This window comes from Callospermophilus lateralis, chromosome 4 (genome assembly GCF_048772815.1).
Source record: "Callospermophilus lateralis isolate mCalLat2 chromosome 4, mCalLat2.hap1, whole genome shotgun sequence".
In the NCBI taxonomy this organism is placed as follows: Eukaryota; Metazoa; Chordata; class Mammalia; order Rodentia; family Sciuridae; genus Callospermophilus; species Callospermophilus lateralis.
This window is the reverse complement of record NC_135308.1, coordinates 109,816,373-109,834,750: the sequence shown is the minus strand read 5'-3', so window position 1 is coordinate 109,834,750 and position 18,378 is coordinate 109,816,373. Positions and strand designations below refer to the sequence as shown.

General features: G+C 42.2%; 1 non-coding gene across 1 annotated transcript; it reads left to right on the top strand.

Annotated features, from left to right (window-relative positions):
* Window positions 1-10,038: 10,038 nt before the first annotated feature.
* On the top strand, window positions 10,039-10,160 carry LOC143398729 (small nucleolar RNA SNORA54). The gene has a single exon (XR_013091327.1). It is a non-coding gene; the product is annotated as a small nucleolar RNA SNORA54 (small nucleolar RNA).
* Window positions 10,161-18,378: the final 8,218 nt, after the last annotated feature.

Below are 18,378 nucleotides of genomic sequence, written 5' to 3'. Positions count from 1 at the left end.
ATATAGCAGTAGGTGGGCTGTCCAAACCCACCTCTGGATCTAGGAGAGCTATCCCATTGGTAGAGTGGGGGCAGAGATCTCACGCTTTGGGCTGTCTATATACAGGAATGCCGGGATCCTAGACCTAAGTCCCCCATGGCTCAGTACCGAGTAAAAGACCACTCAAGTTCCTTTATGAGTGGCGCACCACAGAAAGAGAGGAGAGAGGGAGAGAAGGAGAGAGGGAGAGAGGGAGAGAGAGAGAGAGAGAGAGAGAGAGAGAGAGAGAGAGGGAGAGGGAGGGGGAGAGAGAGAGAGGGAGGGGGAGGGGGAGAGAGAGAGAGAGAGAGAGAGAGAGAGAGAGAGGGAGAGGGAGGGGGAGAGAGAGGGAGAGAGAGAGAGAGAGAGAGAGAGAGAGGGAGAGGGAGGGGGAGAGAGAGGGAGAGAGGGAGAGAGAGAGAGAGAGAGAGAGAGAGGGGGGGAGAGAGGGAGAGGGAGGGGGAGAGAGAGAGGGAGAGGGAGGGAGAGGGAGAGAGAGAGAGAGAGGGAGGGAGGGAGGGAGGGAGGGAGGGAGGAGAGATTTTGTTACTGGAGATTGAACCTAGGGGGCACTTTGCTAAACTATATCCACCCTCCCCGCCTTTTTATTTATTTATTTATTTTTAGACAGTCTTGTAAAATCGCCCAAGCTGGCTTTGAGTTACAATTCTCCTGCCTCTGTCTTCCAACTCAGTGGGATTACTGGCAGACCTATACCATTTGCTGAAAATTCCTGTCTTAAGCTACTTTGGATTTGTTGTATTATTTCATTCTTTGCTCTTTATAGGGAGAATGGGTTAAAACAAAGTTAGGAACAATGAGTTTCTAGCAGTAATTTGTAAATTAGAAAAATTTAGGCATATTGGAGCATGTCTGTAATCCTAGCTACTCAGGAAGGTGAAGAGGAGAATTGCAAGTTCAAGGCCAAAATGAGCAATTTAGTGAAACCCTGTCTGACAACAAAAAATAAAAAGGACTAGAGTCTGGTAGTTTAGCTTCGTGGTAGAGCATTTATCCAGCACATGTAAGGCCCTGGGTTCAACCCCCAGCACTACAAATAAATCAATAATAATAGATTAAAAGGGTTTGGGATACAGCAGGGTGGTAAAGTGCCCCTGAGTTCAATGCCCAGTACCAGGAAAAAAAAAAAAAAAAAAGCAGAAATGTTTACCATTGCTTCAAATTAGAACTAAAATTACCAAAAAAAAAAAAAAAAAATAGTTTAAAAATAAAGTAACAAGTATCCTGTTGCATTAAAACAACAATAACAAGCTGGGCACAGTGGCACATGCCTATAATCCCAGTGGCTCCAAAGACTGAGACAGGAGGATCAAGAATTCAAAGCCAGGGGCTGGGGTTGTGGCTCAGTGGTAGAGCACTTGCCTAGCACATGCGGGGCCCTGGGTTCGATCCTCAGTACCACATATAAAAAAAAATGAAGTTATCATGTCCAACTACAACTGAAAAATAAATATTAAAAAAAGAATTTAAAGTCAGCCTTAGCAATGGCAAGGCACTAAGCAACTCAGTGAGACCCTGTCTCTAATAAAATAAAAAATGGGACTGGGCATGTGCCTCAGTGGTTAAGTGTCCTGAGTAGTTCAATCCCTGGTAACTACCCCCCAAAAAGAGAAGAAAAAACGATGTATCCTTATGATGGAAAATTTTCCACTGAGCAGTTAGTTACAGAAAACAATAAAGTTGGTTAGCCTTTTGTAATCCAGGTCATTAAAACTTTTTTTGTGTGTGTTTTTTTTTTTTTTACCTTATATGTAAATTTACATACATAAACCAAGCACAGTGGTGAATGCATGTGGTCCTAGCTACTTGGGAAGCAGAAACAAGTGGATTACTTGTGTTTACAGTTCTAGACCATTCTAAACATAGGGGGTAAAAAAAAAACAGGCCCAATGGCACATGACTGTAATCCCAGTGGTTTTGGAGGCTGAGACAGGAGGATCACCAGCCTCAAAACCAGTCTCAGCGGCCTGGGATTGTGGCTCAGTGGTAGAGCACTCCCCTAGCACAGCAGGACCCGGTTTGATCCTCAGCGCCACATAAAAAATAAAGGCATTGTGTTGTGCCCATCTACACCTAAAAAATAAATATTAAAAAAAAAAAAAGTCTCAGCATGGTGAGGCACTAAGCAACTCAGTGAGACCCTGTCTCTAAATAAAGTACAAAATAGGGCTGGAGATGTGGCTCAGTGGTTGAGTGCCCCTGAGTTCAATCCTCGGTACCACTCCTCAAAAAAAAAAAAAAAAAAAAGTGAAAACATCATTACATAAAAGTTATTTTTTGTACCAGGGATTAGATTTAGGGGCACTTAACTACTGAGCCATATCCCCAACCCATTTAATTTAATTAAATTAATTTATTTATTTTTTCATTTTTTTAGAGTGGAAAGTTGCTTTATTAAAGGACAGTAGAAATGACTTCTCCCCAGAGGAAGAAATGTACCCAAGAGGTGGAATCCATGGAAGGGCAAGATCTTCCCTCTTTTATAGCTAAGGTCTGCTTTCAGCTTTCTCACATTCCTGTCCTTGGTTCTGTTATCTTGCAGTGATGGAATGTAGGTGGGAAGGCCCAAAGGGTGGGGGCAGGTGGGAAGGAGTAATCTGGGCAGGGAGGGTTTTTGGGATTAGCTTCTCCACCTTTGGCTGGGAGCTGCTTCATAAACATTTCCTTGGGATGGGCTCTGGGCCTTGGAGACATTTTCAATTCCCCTTTTCCTGGACTCCATTCTCAATAATGGCCTTCATTCCATATTTTACCGGATATTAGACCCAACTACACTAACTACCTATCTTTAAATCTGGCTTCATTCCCCCCTCTAATTTTGGGAACTCCTTACTGCTATAAGGGGGCAATAACCATTCTGGCTTCTTCAAGCTGAAAGCGGGTGGTGTTGAGCAATTTTGGAGTCCCCCTTTTTTAAAAATCAGGTCTATCGAGTGGTCCATGATAGAAGTCTGATTGAGAAGTAACAGGCTGGAGGGCCATTTGAGTGATGGGTGGTCTTGGTGTAGATCTTGGTGGGGAATATCCAATCTGTTACTGCTCTCGCTGTTTACCAGTGACAAGTACTTGCTTCCCCAATGCTGAAGTATAACACCAGAGAAGCATGCCAAGGCAAGTTTAGAGTGGAAAGTTGAAGCTTTATTAAAGGACAGTAGAAAAGACTTCTCCCTGGAGGAAGAAGGGGACCCAAGAGGTGGAATCCCCTGTTTTATTTTTTGAGACAAGGCCTCACTAGGTTGCTGAGGTTGGCTTTGAACTTTTGATCCTTTTACTTCAGTCTCTCAGTTGCTGGGATTACAGGCATACACCACTTCTGGCCACAAAAGTCTTTTATTTTTTTCCAGCATACATAGAGATTGGAATAACTGCTTTACAAAAATTATAAAATGAAAAAAATACACTTTTCTGCTTTTTTATTCAATCATGTTTTATAAGATCTATTAAAAACAATTTGTATAAGCTTTTGTTGTTAAGTACAAAATAATACTGGGAACATGGCAATGTATTTCTTTTTTCGTGTGTGTGATACTGGGGATTGAATCCAGGGGCTCTTTACCACTGAGCTACATTCCCAACCTACTCTTATTTTTTTAAACAAGGTCTTACTAAGTTACTGAGACTGGACTAAAATTTAAAATCCTCCTGTTTCAGCCTCTCAAGTAGCTAGGATTACAGGCATATGACACCACACATGGCTGGATGTGGCAATTTATTTATTACTCTTTTCCTAAATTTGCTTTTGTTTTAATCATGTCTGCCTATAGGCAAATTTGATCAGATAAGAATGCACTAAGAATTAAACATTGTTCTAGAAAATTCAATAATTTTTGAAAACTATAGCTTCAAAACAGGCATCATGACTATATTATAAAATATATAACAATTTTCTATTCAATTTATTTATTTTGATACTAGGGATTGAACTCAGGGGCACTCCACCATTGAACCACATCCCCAGCCTTATTTTGTATTTTATTTAGACACAGAGTCTCACTGAGTTGCTTAGTACTTCACAGTTGCTGAGGCTGGCTTTGAACTTGAGATCCTCTTGCCTCAGCCTCCTGAGGCACTGAGATTACAGGTGTCTGCTCGCTCCAGGCCCTATTGAATTTTTTTAGGTTATCTTCACATTTTTCCTGTTGGAGGCAATACTGTGGTATTGTTAGCAGTAAAGTAATGAACTACCTGGAAAACTACTCAGAACTCCAACAATCCAAGAAATGTGTGAACCCAATGTTAAAACTTGGGTTTTAATCTATAGATTGAATGTATGATACACTCATCTTCTAGAGGATCATCTCATTGTCCTCTGAAAAAAGCCTGACACCAGGAAGGGAAAATGTTTCCTGAGGCCAAACATTCCATTATCACCCAAGGTTGCATCCATGGATGAATCCATAATTCCAGCTCCTGAATTCACGAATGTTCAGATTCTTTAGCTCCTCATTCAAGACTGCAATCATTGTCTCATCCAAATACACAGTTTCATGCTGGGGATATGGCTCAGTTGGTACAGCGCTTGTCCAGCATGCATAAGGCCCTGGGTTCAATCCCCAGCACCACCAAAAAAAATAAAAATAAAATATTTCAGGGGCTGGGGGTGTGGCTCAAGCTGTAGCCCGCTTGCCTGCCATGCACCACATACAAACAAAGATGTTGTGTCCCTCAATAACTAAAAAAAAAAGAATTTTAAATTCTCTCTTTAAAAAAATTTTTTCTTAACGTCTAAATATTTTACGTGTTTGGCACTCGGAGTAGAATATTCTTACTTGGTTTCCAAGGTGCCCATTGTTAAAGCAGAGAAAAGACAGATTTTTGTGTTTTCATTCATTAAAAAAAAAAAAAAAAAAAGATGTCTCTGATAAAGAATAAATAGGGATAGGGAATTAGGGAGCTGGGGATGATTGTTTTTTTTTTTTTTTTTCTTTTATTGGTACCAGGCATTGAACCCAGGGGTGCTTAACCACTGAGCCACATCCCCAGCCACCGCTTTATTCTTCTCCTCCTCCTCCTCCTCCCCCTCCTCCTCCTTTTTTTAAATTAGAGACAGGATTTCACAAAGTTGCTGAGACTGGCTTTGAACTCATGATCCTCCTGCCTCAGCCTCCAAAGCCACTGGGATTACAGGTATGTATGTCACTGGATCCAGCTTTTTTTTTTTTTTTTTTTTTTAATATGTATTATAGAATTAGCTGACTCTTTAAAACATGTGCATGTGCAATTTTGTTTTCTTGTTTTTCAGCGCTGGGGAAAGAATCCAGGGCCTTGTGCAAGCTAAGCAAGTGCTCTACCACTACATCCCCAATACTTGTAATTTTGATTAAAAAAAATGAAGTTTAAATACAAAGTAATAATTGGCAACATAGTAAGCATCCCAATATGTTTCCAATTTTAACTAAAATATTTAAGTGTTTTACCATTTAAACCAGGTGCAATGGTCCATGCCTGTAATCCCAGTGACTCAGGAGGCTAAGGCAGGAGGATCAGAATTTTGAGGCCAGTCTCAGCAACCTAGTGAGACCCTAAGCCACTGAGAAAGACCATGTCTCAAAAAATAAAAAGGGTTAGGGATATGGCTCAGTGGTTAAACTCCCCCCAGGTTCAATCCCTAGTACAAAAAAAAAAGGAATATTATTTGTTATTTGTTTCGACATAATAGCCTTTACTATATATGTTTCCTTGAATTTTTATTTACTTATTATTATTTATTACATATTCTGTTTATTATGCATAGATGCTAATTTTTTATCAAAAGTTTTTCTGGGGGCTGGGGATGTGGCTCAAGGGATAGTGCACTCGCCTGGCATGGCGTGCGGCCCGGGTTCGATCCTCAGCACCACATACATACAAAGATGTTGTGTCCACCGAAAACTAAAAAAAATAAATATTAAAAAAATTTTCTCTTTCTCTCTCTCTCTCTCTCTAAAAAAAAAAAAAAAAAAAAAAAGTTTTTCTGGACTGAGGATGCAGCTCAGTGATAGAACATTTGTCTAGTATGCACCGTACACACAAAAAGCCTAAGGAATACACAAAACAGCAAAATAAATTCCCAGATTTCATGGAACTTACTATTTTTTTTTTATTTATGGATTAAGCTCAGGACCTTGAACATGCAAAGCACATGCCCTACCACTGAATTACATCTGCAGTCAATACAATGTATTCTTGAGTCTATATCAGGACTATACCTGAAATGCCTTTATTTCTGTTACAGGTTATCATTAATATTTATATAAATTGATTAGCTCTGTATCAGATTATCTTTTCTTGTGTGTGTGTGTGTGTTTGTGGTACTGGGGATTGAATCCGGGACCTCATGCTAGGCAAGTGCTCCAACACTGGGCTACATCCCCAGCCATCAAATCATCATTTTGGTATATGCCTGATCATCTTTAGCAAATCCCAAACTATGACATTATAGGATTAGAGTACAAAATAGATCTAAATATATAAAGTACACAAAGATCTTCCTTACAAGCTTTGGGTTTTTCTATGTGGGAAAGCATTTAGAACTTGTATGTTAGGCTTACGCTTTCCTTCTTTCCCCCTCCTCCCTAGACCTTCTCTTCCTTTCTTAGTTTTTGTTGTCTCCTACCTCATGCAAGACTCTTGATTCTGTTATCATTCCTTCTCACCCCTCACTTTCCAATGGCTTCTCCCACCCTTTAAACATCATAAAACCTTCCTGGTTTCCAAAACGAGTCCCCCGACTCCTTCCCTCAACTACTAAATATATACAATATTAAATTATCTCTTTCAACTCCTCCATCTGTCCCTTTCAGTCTCAGCGAATGGTGTCACATTTCAACCAATTTCCCACATTAGAAACCTTGTTATCTCTTCCCTTTTCTAACTGGTCTTCAAGGTCAGAAGCATAGTGAAATTCTGGGTGAGCTTTTCTTTTTACTTCTATTGCCACTGCTTTAGTTTTAGGTCTACTCTCTTGCATAAATTATCACAACTGGTCTGTTTGTCCAAAGTTTTTCACAAATACAAAATATAATCAACAATTTTTTTTAAAAAAACATACTATGAGCTAGGCATAGTGAATATAATGATATAAAGCATAACATCAGTTCTCACATTCAAGGAATTTATCCACCAACCTTATGATAAGAACTATTTTCCTAGGCTGATGTATAAGTCAGCTTTTTGTCAGTGATAAAATACCTGAGAAAAATTGCTTTAAAAAATAAATCTTAGGGCCGGGGTTGTAGCTCTGTGGCAGAGCCTCTGCTTGCCTAGCATGTGTGAGGCACTGGGTTTGATTATCAGCACCACATACAAATAAATAAAATAAAGGCCCATCAACAACTAAAAAAATATTTTTTTAAAAAATAAATAGGGGGCTGGGGATGTGGCTCAAGCAGTAGCACGTTCGCCTGGCATGCATGCGGCCGGGGTTCGATCCTCAGCACCACATACAAACAAAGATGTTGTGTCCGCCAAAAACTAAAAATAAATATTTTTATTTTTTTTTTTAAAGAGAGAGTGAGAGAGGGGAGAGAGAGAGAGAATTTTTAATATTTATTATTTAGTTATTGGTGGATACAACATCTTTGTTTGTATGTGGTGCTGAGGATCGAACCCGGGCCGCACGCATGCCAGGCAAGCGCGCTACCGCTTGAGCCACATCCCCAGCCCCTAAATAAATATTTTTTTAAAATAAATAAATAAATAGGGCTGGGGATATAGCTCAGTTGACAGAGTGCTTGCCTCACATGCACAAGGCCCTGGGTTCAATCCCTAGCACCACAAAAATAAATGAATAAATACGTTGTACCCAGGCACGGTGGCACTTGCCTGTAATTCCAGCAGCTCAGGAGGCTGAGGCAGGAGAATCTAAAGTTCAAAGCCATCCTCAGCAACTTAGTGAGGCACTAAGCAACTCGGTGAGACCCTGTCTCTAAATAAAATACGAAATGGGGCTGGGGATATGGCTCAGTGGTTGATTGTACCAGAGTTCGATCTCTAGTACCCCCAAAAAATAAGTAAACAAAAAAATAAATCTTGGGCTGGGATTGTGGCTCAGTGGCAGAGCGCTTGCCTTGCAAGTATGAGGCACTAGGTTCAATCCTCAGTACCACATGAAAATAAATAAAATATTGTGTCCATCTATAATTAAAAAAAATTACAAAATAAATAAATCTTGAGGAAAGATTTATTTTGGTTCATAGTTTTAGAGGTTTCAGTCCACCTTCTCTAAGCCCTGAAACTGGTCTGAGGCCAAACTTCATGACCATCAAGCAAGAGAGGAAGACATGAAGGTCCCAATATTTGCTTCAAGGGCATATCCCCAATAACCTAACTTCCTTAAACTAGGCCCAATCTCCTAAATATTCTATTACCTCTCAATGGCATTGTCATCTAGGGATCTTCAACACAAGAGCTTTTATGGGACATTTAAGATTCACTGGGGCTGGGCATACAGCTCACTTGGTAGAGTGCTTGCATGTGTGCACAAGGCCCTGGGTTCAATCCCCAGTGTGTGTGGGGGGAATCCAAACAATAACAGCTAGGGTACAGGACTACCTAACATGCATGAGGACCTGGATTCTATTCTCAGAACTGCAAAAACAACACAAAGCCAGGCCCAGTGGTGCATGCCTGTTATTTCAGTGACTGGGGACACTGAGGCAGGAGAATCAAAAGTTCGAAGCTAGTCTCCATAATTTATCAAGACCTTCAGCAATTTTGTCTCAAAATAAAAAAAAAACAAAAACAGGGCTGGGATTGTAGCTCAGTGACACAGTGCTTGCCTCTCATGTATGAGGCACGGGTTTGATACTCAGAGAAACATAAAAATAAATAAATAAGTAAAGGTATTGTGTTTATCTACAACAAAAAATATTTTAATATTTATTTTTTAGTTGGAGTTGGACACAAACCTGTATTTATTTGTTTTTATGTGGTGCTGAGGATGGAACCCGGGGTCTTGCATGCGCTAGGCGAGCACTCTACCGCTAAGCCATAACTCCAGCTCTAAAAAAAATATTCAAAAATAAAAATAAATAAATAAATAGCCAGGCATGGTAGCCTATGCCTGTAATCCCAGCGGCTCAGGAGGCTGAGGTAGGAACTCAAAGTCAACCTCAGCAAAACCGAGGCACTAAGCAACTCAGTTACAACCTTTCTCTAAATAAAATTCCCAAAAAGGGCCAGGAATGTGGCTCAGTGGTTGAGTGCCCCTGAGTTGAATCTCTGGTACCCCCCAAAAAATACAAATAAAAAAGGAATAAGGGCTGGGTGTGGGGGGACATGACTGTCTATAATCCCAGTGACTCAAGGGGCAGGGGCAGAAGGATTATAAATTCAAGGCCAGCCTCAGCAATTTAGCAAGGCCCTAGGAAACTTAGAGAAAGCTTGTCTCAGAATAAAAAATAAAAAAAAGACCTCAGTGGTAAAATGCCCCAGGATCCAATCCCCAGTTAATAATAATCATCATCATCATCATCATCATCATCATCATCATCATCATCTGGGGATGTAGCTCAGTGGCAAAGCAACCCAGGATTTATTCACTGGTACTAAAACCAAACCAAACAAAAAAGTATCTTCCTATAAAAAAAAAAAAAATTATCACCACCATCACCACCACCACTACCACCTCCACCAAAAACCCCTGTGAAAACAGGCTGGGTAACTTATATCTGTAATCCCAGAGATAGTGGAGGCTAAAACAGGAATATCACAAATTCAAGGCCAGCCTCAGCAATTTAGCAAAAACTTCAGCAACTTAGACCCCATCTCAAGATTTAAAAAAAGGACCACTGGGCTGGGATTGTGGCTCAGCAGTAGAATGCTCCACTCCTCTACCACGTGCGAGGCCCTGGGTTTGATCCTCTGCACCACATAAAAATAAAGGTATTGTGTCCAACTACTTCTAAAAAATAAACATTAAAAAAAAAAAAAAGGACTAACGATGTAGCTCATGGTAAAGTGGCCCTGGGTTCAATTACCAGTACCAAAATCAAAACAAAACAACATACCCTCTGGTATCAGCACTGCTGATAACCTGTTAACCTGGCTAAATAGCTAATGGGTTCCATTCCTGTGCTACAGTACATTCCAATGACACATGACAGACTGATGGCTTTCAGTTTCAGCTCTTAGAGACAAAAGGAAAACAAAAAACTTCTGGCTCTTTGTTGTCTATAGAATTAAGTTCAGACTCCTCATGTAGGCATATAGGGTCCTTTACCATCTTGCCTAAACCTCTTTCTCCAGCCTTGTATTTTACATCTTGTATTATTGACTCCATCTCCTGAACTCAGCCAGATTGAACTTTGCAGATTCCTTAAAATACCATTGATTCTGTTTTACGTATGCTTTATCCACTGCCAGAAATACCCCTTTCTGGGCTGGGGATGTGGCTCAAGTGGTAGCACACTTGCCTGCCATGCCTGCGGCCCGGGTTCGATCCTCAGTACCACATACAAAGATGTTGTGTCCGCTGGAAACTAAAAAAAAAATATTAAAATTCTCTAAAAAAATTTTTTTTTAAAATACCCTTCTCACTGGGAAAGACTTATTCAGCCTTTGACACTCAGCCCAAATGTTACACCCTCTTTTAGTACTTTGTTTATAGCTGTAATGTAGTACTTATTAAATTTATTTTGATGTAATGCTGAGGATTAAACCAAGGGTCTAGTATATGCTAGGCAAGCTACATACCATATGCTAGAGGAACTACACCCCCTCCCCACCCCTGCCCGCTTTAAATCATATTTTGAGACAGTATTAGTAAATCGCCTGGGCTGGTCTTGAATTTGATCCCCCTGCCTCAGCCTCCCAAGTAGCTAGAATTATAGGTATGTGCTGAGGATATCCATTTGGACACATAAATTCAGAGGTCAGAAAAATATCAAAGAGAAAAAACATGAATACTACTATGTTTTTTAAATTTTTTTTCAGACAAGATCTCACTAAATTAATGAGGCTATCTTCATATTTGCAATCCTCCTGCCTTAGCTTCCTGAGTCACCAGGATTTCAGGTCTGCATGGCTGGATACTACAATTGTAAATGACATAATGTTTCTACATTTAATTTTTTTTTCTTTTGAGATGGATTCTTGAAATATTGCCCAGGCTGGTCAAAAACTTGTGAACTCAGGCACTTCTACTACCTCAGCTTCCTATAGGCATGAAAAAAAATTAAATTTGACCAGGTAGTTTCTTTTCTTTCAGAAGACTGTCAGGATTAAATTTGGAAATGGCATCGAATGTTTGTGCCAAATATTTTCTAGTGTCCTGCAATCCAAATTGCAGATTTTTCTGCTAAAAGCAGTGATACCGTAAGAGGTTTTAATCTAGATCTTTATCCTATTAGAAACTGAGCTTTTTAGTAATTTGAAAAAGAAACCCAGCACAACTTGGTTTCTACCAGCTAAGGATTGAGAAAACATCTAAAGGCATGAATAAACCTGCTTATGAACTATAAACTTGGGGAGAGAAGCCATTTCCAGAACCATTCTAACTTGAAATCCCTTGAAATATGTTTAGCAAAGTATGAATTGAATCAGGCATGGTGGTGCATGCCTGTAATCTCAGCAGCTCGGTAGGCTGAGGCAGGAGGGTTGAGAGTTCAAAGCCAGCTTCAGCAACTTAGTGAGGCACTAAACAACTCAGTGAGACCCTGTCTCTAAATAAGGTACAAAATAGGGCTGGGTATGTGGCTCAGTGGTTGAGTGCCCCTGAGTTCAACTGCCAGTACCCCTGAATTGGGGAGGTAAATAAACCAATAGGGGACAAGGAAGTAATAAATTATGGATTAGGATGCAGTTGTCCTTAATTTTTAAAAATGCTGTGTGAAAAAGCAGTTTTTACCCACAGCATTTTTTTTTTAAAACAGGCAGGATCTCCCTAAATTGCCCACTTAGTTTCAAACTAGGAGACTCTTGCCTCAGTATCCCCAGTAGTTGGGACTACAGGTGCCTGGCTACAACACTTTAGTTGTAGTTGGACACAAAAACCTCTGTTTTATTTTTATGTGGTGCTGAGGATCGAACCCAGGGCCTCAATGTGCAAGGAAAGAGCTCTACCACTGAGCTATAACCTCAACCCTACAACACTTTTAATTTTTGGCTTTACTGGGGATTGAACTCAGGGGTGCTCTACCACTGAGGTATATCCCCAGACCATTTTTGTTTTGAGACAAGGTCTCACTAAATTGTCCATGCTGGTGTTTACCTTGTGACCCTCCTGCCTCAGCTTCCTGAGTCTCTGGGATTTCACAGGGGTAGATATGTACCATTGTGCCCTGCTTCAGCACTTAGGGTCTTGGGGCTGGGGTTGTGGCTGAGTGCTCGCCTAGCACGTGCAAAACCCTGGGTTCAATCCTCAGTACCACATAAAAATAAAGGTATTGTGTCCAATTACAACTAAAATACATTTTAAAAAAACCAAACAGGGTCTTGCTGAGGCTGGTTTTGAGCTTGGGATCTTCCTGCCTTAGCCTCCCCAAGCCACTGGGAGTCACAGGTATGTGCCACCATCCTAGTTCAGCACTTCTGAGAAAGGAATTTGTCAGTGGGATTTCAGTCTTGAAAATGCTATCATATTCCTCCATTTTAAATCCATTTTATATTGGGGCTGGGGATGTGGCTCAAGCGGTAGCGCGCTCGCCTGGCATGCGTGCAGCCCAGGTTCGATCCTCAGCACCACATACAAAGATGTTGTGTCCCCGAAAACTTAAAAAAATAAATATTAAAAAATTCTCTCTCTTTAAAAAAAAAAATCCATTTTATATCTTGTTGCCAGATTAATCTTTATAGAGCACAAGAGTGTTAGTCCTCTACCTTAAAAAAATAAAAAAAGTAGCTTCCCATTGCCAAAGATTTAAGTTGTACACAATCAGTCTGATATTAAGTGCCACCATTAATTTGGTAATGATTTTGCTACACTCTGGGCTGCTTAGGACAGAGGTTGGCAAACTATGGACCGAATCTATCCCACCCTGTTGTTTTTGTCTAACTTATTTTACATTTTTAAATAGTTGGGGAAAAAAAGAATATCTTGTGACATGAGAAAAATAATTCATATTTCAACATCATTAAATAGCTTTATTAAATACAAATACCCTCATTTGTTTACATACTGTCTTGGTTTCATACCACTGTAGCAGAGATGTAAATTATTTTGTAGCCTTAATCTTCCCCTTATAAAAAAAACGTGGCTAACCATTGACTAACACATACTTCTGTTTCTTTTTCATCTTCTCACCTTTCAAGATTTCTGATGTAAGGGGTGGGGGATAAAATATCTGTCCCCACAGCAGGATTGAGGGAGAGGTGTAATGTTTGTACTTATAAGGCTGAAGCAGGAGAATTACAAGTTCAAAGCCAGCCTGAACAACTTTTAGGTAGACAATCTCAGAACAAAAAAGGGCTGGGGACATAATGTAGGTCAGTAGAATACCCGAGGTTCTCTTCCTGATACCAAAGGGGGCGGATGAGGTTGGGTGGGGATTCTGTTGATCTTTATATAAGGCTGTCAAAATAGAATTTAAAACAAATGAAAAGCCTCCCCCAAAAACACAAATAGTAAGCCAAATATTTAATTCAATTGACTGAACCACTAAAATAGTAAAGTTTGTTCTATGAACATTTAAGGAACAAGGTATTTACAGGAATAAAAAGAATCAGAATAAGGTTGTAAACAAAACTGGTTCATTGACTATACAGAGTAATAAAACAATACATTGGTAGTTTCATAGTTTTTTTTTGGGGGGGGGTGTAACCAGGGATTGAACTCTGGGCCACTCGACCACTGAGCCACACATTCCCAACCCTATTTTGCATCTTTAGAGAGGGGGTGTATCACGGAGTTGCTTAGGGCCTCACTAAATTGCTAAGGCTGGTTTTGCACTCCCAATCCTCCTGCCTCCCAGACAACTGGGATTACAGGCATGCACCCCGATGCGGGGGCCTCATAGTCAGCTTCTGTATGAGACAGAAATCTACAATTTCACGTCTAAGATCTACATTATAATTAGCAAAGTGGAAACAGGTACTTTCTCCTTGAGAATTAATCCGAGGTCAAGAAGATTAATCAATGTCCTAGGCACCCTTATTTCCATCCACGTCTTGTATACAGACCCCTCATCCCCATCCCTGACTAAAGGTAGGGCCATTTTACCATTGAGCTACATCCTCAGCCCTTGTTTATTTAGGTGGTACTGGGGATGAACCCAGGATCTTGCACATAATAGGCAGGCATTCAACCATGGAGTTACATCCCCAGCCACCCCATTTTTTTTTTAATCTTGAAACAGGGTCTTTCTAAATTGTCAAGGCTGGCTTTAAACTTATCCTCCTTCCTCAGCCTCCAGAATAGGCTGGCGCTAATTGCTCCAAGCTGGATAATTTTTGTTTGTACCAGGGGTTGAACCCAGAAGTGTAACCATTGAATCACAGCCCCAGCCCTTTTTTAAAATTTTTTTTTAGACATTGGTGGACCTTTATTTTGTTTATATGTGGTGCTCAGAATCAAACACAGTGTCTCACGCATTCGAGGCAAGCGCTCTACCACTGAGCCACAACCCCAGCTCCCATATCCCTTTTTATATTTGATTTAGAGATAGGATCTCACTAAATTGCTGAGGCTGGCTTTAAGCAGGATCCTCTGGCCTCAGCCTCCTGTGCCACCATGCCCAGCTGGATAACTTTTTTAAGACCTGTCCTGATTCTTCCATCCAAGATAGACTTCACTTTATGCTCTCATTACTTTTTATACTTCCATTATAGCAACCAGTTGATTTTGCATTTTTGTCTTCCTCAAATGGTAGCATAGAGTTGCACTATTTAAAACCCTTTTAGTGGGAATTGAGTCTAGGAACCAAGCTGCACAGTATCTAATACCATAAGTACCGTATTAAAAAGACGCCCCAAACCTTGTTTTCAAAATTTTTTGGCAGTGCTGGGGGCTGAAATCAGGGTCTCCAGCCTGCCAGGCAAACATACATTAGTCCTGAGCTACATCCCTAGCCCTTTACAAACTCTTTTTTTTTTTTTTTTTTAGTATTGGGGAGTGTGAACCTAGCTCTATCAGATAGTTTTTTTTAGACATCCCTGTTCCTTTGCAGTTTTTATGTCTCGCTAAATTGCCGAGGCTGTCTTTGAACTTATGATACTCCAGCCTCAGGCTCCAGACCCGCTGGGATTACAGGCTTGCCCAACAGCGCCCGGTTTTCCCAGCGTTTTATTGCGCTTTCCCCCAGTCTCCTTGAGTACCCACTACTCCCTTACTCAGGCTAGCCGGCAGTTTTGCTTCTCTTGGTTACTATCCCACACCAGACTTTATCCCAGTGCGTTGCACGAAGACACAGTCCAAGACCCAATAGTTTAAAACAGACAGACAGGTGGGCAGCCGTACCGCAAAGATGTGCGTGGAAACCCCGAGTTTAGTATGAGATTCCCTTCAAATAGCCTTCCTGTCTCACCTACAGCACTCAGGTCTCAAAATAGAGGCCAAAGCCCGCCCCCAAAAGCAAACGCTCCTTCTCAGCCAAAGTCCTCGCACTTTCGCTGCCCTGGACAGTGTCCCCAATCTTCAGAAACCGGCGAGGTGGGCCCAGGTCCTCGATTCTGAAGTTAGCCCTTTTCCGCAAATTTCACGAGCACAGGCTTTTCACATCTTTTTGCGATGGACTGTTTCCTCAGTGGCCTCATTTATCCACTCAAGAGTAACCAATGCCCCGCTTCACTCGTCTAGTCCCCCAACTTTGCATCCCTGTGCCTTAACCTTACTCAGAGCAAACGCAGCCGTTTGGTCAGGGAAATTGCCAAAGGCGCGTGGCCGGGCGGTTAGGCAGCCAACGGTTTTCTAACGCGAGAGAGGAGCGCGGGAGGAGAGGCGGGAACTAGTCAGCCACCGGAGGGGGTGAGAGGGCGAAGGGCGGGGCCCGCGCCGGGAAGGATCGCGAAGGAGCAGGGTGTCCCCGCCCTTTCCGTAGATATCTCTAGAAAGCCGCGCAGGAGCCCGAAAACAAAGACTGCGCACGCGCGGCTACAGGGCCCGGGCATTTTGCTGCGTCACCAGCCGCCGCCCGGCCTCACCACCCCTCGCTCGCACGCACGCACGTTCATTCTCCGTCCTCGCGCCCCTTTTCCTACACTTTCCTCTTCTCCCCGGTCGAAGAGCCGCTCTCTTCGCGCGGTGCATTCTGGGGATCTAGGTCGAGCCCGCTGCCGCCGTCGCCTAAGGAGAGCGACTAGAGGCCGCGATTGGGGAGAAAACGCCGGAGTCGCCATCGGAGAGGAGCCGATTCCCCAGCCGCCGCCGCCAGAGAGGCCCGCCCACCCGTTCGCCCGTCCCCCTGCCCCGTTCACAATGTGAGTGCGACATCCCGCCGCGGGAAGGTCGCCCGGAGTGAGGCCGAGGCCACTCTGGGGGCTCCTAAGCTGCCGGGAAGTGGCTCTTTGCCCTCCCCCTGCTTGCGGCCCCTTAGGCTCATTCTCCTCAGTGGGGGCAATCGTCCCTGCCTGGGGGTGGGAGGTCCGGGGATCCTTGTTCCGGTTACCGTTGGCTGGTGGAGGACATTTTTTCCTCCAGATGTCTGCTTCCCCCACCTCTAAACTGTCCCTTGGCGGCCCCGACCCTGGCAGAAAGCTCACTTTTTCCACCTCCTGCCATACGGGTCGCTCTTAACTCTCCTAACTTAGCCCTGGGTCCTGAGCTCCTGTGAGCTTTTGCCGAGCGGGCGCTCTGGAGGCGTGGGCACTCTGGTCCTGCCGCTTCTTTATGCCGCGGCCAGGCCTTGGGTCAAGGGTACCCGTGGTGGGTGCCATCTGAAGCTGATGTTGTTCCTGGTATTGCACCACGCGGCCCTCCGCCGTGAGCGGCAGGTACTGCTAGGCAACTAGAGGGAGGCATGCAGTCTCCACAAGTTACTTCCTCTCCTGTGTCTTGGTTTCTTGAATGTGGGTCCTTCCAGGACGTTTCCTAACTCCAGTTTCTTGAAAATAATGAAGTTTGCCCAAATTCAGCCGCTTCCCTGGGAGCGAGAAGTTACCAGGTCGAGTTGGAAAAATATGTGTGGACGTTTTCTGTGTTCCACGTTAAACTTTAAGTAAGGTTTCATTATCTTTTCAATGTAAGGATGAAACAGGTAATGTAATGACCTTTTTAAAGTGCTTAAGTTTGTTTATTGCAGGTTCGTTGGTAGTGTGTTTTCCTTTGCGGTGCTTGGGATCAAACCCAGGCCCGCACATGGTAGGCAAATGCTTTACCATTGAGCCACATTCCAAGTTCCAGGTAAAGATAGCGATCTTAATTATGACAAAGGAAAACCTCAGTGATTTTAACCAATTAAGAATTCTTGGCACTGTTTTCCAGGCCTTACGTTCTCCTGAAAAGCTTTTAGTTTTTCAAATGTGAGATTTTATAGTGAGGAGGATTAACTCAAGTCACTATGGAGAACAATGTTTTTCTATAGAAAGCAAATTACTTTCCTGAATTTGATTTAATTATGTATTTTATAAGGCTAGAAATCTAAATAAGTAAGTTTGAGATACACTGCAGTCAGTTGATGGCTGAGCCTGCCAGGAAAAAACCTTTATTTCTATGAATAAGGGTGAATATCAGAACTTTTCCAGGATTCCCAACTCCCTCCAGAGTGACTTTTAGTAGAGTTTACTTTTGTGTGTGTGTGATGCTGGGGGTTGAACCCACAGGGCCTTGTGCATTTGAGGCAAGCACCCTACCAATCAAGTTATATCCCCAGCCTCTAGAGTTTACTTTTTAAGAAAATATAAATTTATATCTTATGCTAATGTAGCCCTGAAACAGTAAATTTTGAAGGCAAAAGCAGAAGAGGGGGCAGGGGATATAGCTCATTTGGTAGAGTTCTTGCCTTGAATGCACAAGGTGGTCCTGGGTTCAATCGCCAGCACCATGTACCAAAAAAAAAAAAAAATTAATGTGGCAAGGATTCTCAGTCTTAACCCCCATTCCTTTTTTTTTGCATGCCAGGCCAGCGCTACCACTTGAACCACATCCCCAGCCACAGGTGTATTTCTTTAAAAGTGCTCAGTATGTGTTATCTTGTAAACTCTTAAGGCCATCTTATCCAGCTATTGGCTTAGATGAGTTGAATCTTAGGAGTCAGTTATTTGGATTGGAAGAGACCTGTAATGGGTCATAAATTCTACAAAGAATCTATCTGATAAGAGTTTAATTTGTTGATGTCTGTTATGAAGTTGTGGTTTCATGTGTGTGTGTGGGGGTGGAGGGTACTAGGGATTGAACTGAGGGACACTCAGCCACTGAGTCACATCCCCCAGCCCTATTTTGTATTTTATTTAGAGACAGGGTTTCACTGAGTTGCTTAGCACCTCCCT